Source organism: Galeopterus variegatus, unplaced genomic scaffold, assembly GCF_000696425.1.
Source record: "Galeopterus variegatus unplaced genomic scaffold, G_variegatus-3.0.2 Scaffold2003, whole genome shotgun sequence".
NCBI classification, from domain to species: Eukaryota; Metazoa; Chordata; class Mammalia; order Dermoptera; family Cynocephalidae; genus Galeopterus; species Galeopterus variegatus.
The window spans coordinates 218,054-221,018 of NW_007728114.1; the positions used below are offsets into that span (position 1 = coordinate 218,054).

The 2,965-nt window shown below is 41.1% G+C and overlaps 1 pseudogene; it reads right to left on the reverse strand.

Annotated features, from left to right (window-relative positions):
- Positions 1 to 1,795: 1,795 nt before the first annotated feature.
- LOC103596407 lies at positions 1,796 to 2,427 on the reverse strand (annotated as a pseudogene).
- Between the last annotated feature and the right edge of the window lie 538 nt (positions 2,428 to 2,965).

Consider the following 2,965-nt stretch of genomic DNA (forward strand, 5'->3'; position numbering starts at 1 on the left):
CAATACCTGGCTGTAATAATTTATACTTTTGCTTTAGTGCCAGAAAGCCAGCTTTTCTGAAAGACTCAACTCCCAACCCTTCTCAGTCTCCTTAGCTCACTAACCAAGTCTTCTTAGGTAAATAGTGGCACACTGTTATTGAACAACCACCCAAATTTTGACCTCAACTATGGAGAAATCACAAATTTCAACCAAAGAGAAAAGAGTTTTTTTAAAAATCAAAATTCAGGCCATCTGGTTTCTAGTTAGATCATCCTATAAAAGATACATATTGGTCATTGAACCATATGTGAGTTTCTAGGATTAGAACCTAAAATATCAATATACCTAAGTTGTGTCTTTAGGCCAATGAGAGTGCAGCATTTCTTAAACTGTAATGTGCATAGGAATCAGTTGGAGCTCTTGTTAAATATCAGGAAGTGATTCAGTGTTCTGGAACAGCACCTGAGATTCTACATTTCTAACTAACTTCTGAGTGATGTTGTTGGTCTATAGACCACACTTAGAGTAGCAAGAGTCTAACAGAAATGCAATGCAAGCTCATGTGTAATTTCAAACTTTCTAGTAGCCACTGTACCAAAGGGAAAAAAAAACTGGGGTGATTAATCTTAATAATATATTTTTTTAACCCAATACATCCAAAATATTATCTTTTCACCATGTAATGTATAAGAAATAGTAATACAATATTTCTTAAGTTGCTTTACATTTATTCATTATAGAATACAGTTTTCTTCCCAGAGAGGAAAACATATAGTTTAACTTATTGCGTTTTAATAAATCCCTTCCTCTGGCTTTACATCCTGAATCTCTATGTCCATGAATCAAGGTTTGGTACCATCATACACAATGATTAAAATTTTTCCTTGAGATTATCAAGCCTGTGCCTTTGGCCACAGAATATCTACTTCCAAAATTCAGGAGAAAACATAGGAAACTGAATGTTCTTTTGGTGGTAGAAGAGGCAGACACTTAGGTGAAATTCCTGAGAAAAAGGTGCACAGTCAACCAAGCCTCTAAATTTTACCTGGATGTGAACTATTATCCCTTCCAAACATTCTAGAAAGGAAATTCATCATATTGCATAGAAGAGCGCTTTATCACAATGCTGTGCAAAAAGCATCTTTACTTTTGCTAGCTGCCAGAGCCATCTTGATGCCTCAGTTTCCAGTAAAATGCAGAGATAGAGAGGTATGGGTAGCCTTTCCCCAGTGCAATGGCATATGGGAAAGAGAAAAATCTAGACATGGACAATGAGGGAAAAAATATTTATCACAATGTGTGCCCAGTCAGGCCTGCAATGCCTCCCAGAATGTTTTGCTATCCTAAGAGCTACTGATCCTCCATAAGTAAGAAGGGGGCAAGACCTATTGGGTTATCACCTCAAATCTGAGCCTAATCAAATCAAAGCATAAGGCAAATGGACAGCATCACGTCTTCCAGTTTCAGTGAACTGAAAGTCAACTCTGAATGGAATGCAACTTGGAGCAGCCCCTCCTGGGCTGGAAGAAATCACATTCTGGGAAGGAGCCAGCTTGCCGGAATGGTCATTCTTACATGCTGTTGTCGATCCTCCACCCACCCACTCCCCTAAAACAATAGAATGACCGTGTTCCCTACTGAGGACTTCTCTTCCTAAAAATAAAGAAACAAAGGTTTCCTTAATCTTCCCCATATTCAATAGTGGAAGAGGCAGCTGGCCCCTGGGTGGGCAGTGGCAAAGGACAATGCAAAAGGGACATGTGGCACTATCAGAGGCATCTTCCCACCGACACAAGGTTCCCAATTCGCTTTCTTAGGTTTTCTTGAGGTAGTTTAGACAGGCTTTCTCCAAGTCTTTCAAAACATTAGGAACTCCATTCTTGGCGGCCAATTTAATGAGCCAGGAAGGGGAATCTGGCTACCAAGTTAGCTAAGTAACAGATGAAAACTTTGCTACCCTTCTTGCCCTCACTCTCACTCGCCAGGATCTGCTTGTACCACTTCAGCAGGATCACCCCCGGCCTTTCACCAAGATGAGGCACCAAGGTGCTCTGGGCAAGGACTACGTGGATCTTCCGCCTTTCCACGTCCAGCTCCTGCCGCTGCCTGATGTAGACATAATCTCTGTTGGACGTTAGAAAAGGGTAATTCACTTCCCGGTAGATTGTAGGTCTTTCCATTGCATTCTTTAACGTACTGGTCCAACTATTTTCTGTAGTCTAAGTCCATATAGACATTTGCAAGTAGAGCTGGGGTGCAGTCTTCCAGAACACCAAAGACTTTATACTCTTAAAGGCCAGTCTCCTGGTCCAGCAGCAGGTAGATGCTGCTGCCCAAGGTCTCCACCAGCAGCCCCCAGGCGGCCCCGGCCGGCGCTGGCTGCTGGAACTCAGCACAGGCCTCCCAGAACTGCTCCTTTGAGAAGCCGCCCACCGCCAGCTCCATCCTTCAGCAGTTCAGGTTCCTCCACCTGGAGGTTAGGACACGGACAGGCTTGGTGTAGGCACTGGGGCGGGTGACAGGGTCAAGATATTTTACCTTTTTAAGTTTTTCATATTAAGTCTTCAAAATCCAGTGTGTATTTCACCCTTACAGCACATCTCAATTCTTACTGGCCGCATTTCAAGTGTTTGATAGCCACATGTGGTTAATATCTACTGTATTGGATAGCACAGATCTAAATCATTCACAACAGGTGGTAGTATGTTATCTTTTTCATGAGGAACAGAGCCTTCCCACTTTTTAAAGTTTGGGTACATTGACGGAAATAAATTCTTTTTTATGTATCAATTAAAAAAGCAGTCACTCTGCCCTATTGTAACAACATTTACTATTTTTCCATTCCCCATGAAACTAGGAAACAACTGTTTATACCTTACCCTTAAAACAATCACTTTATGTGCTTAAATAAAATTAATAAGAAATGCTAATTCATAGTATGTGTCAAACACTTATTTAGGTGACCTATATATATATATATATA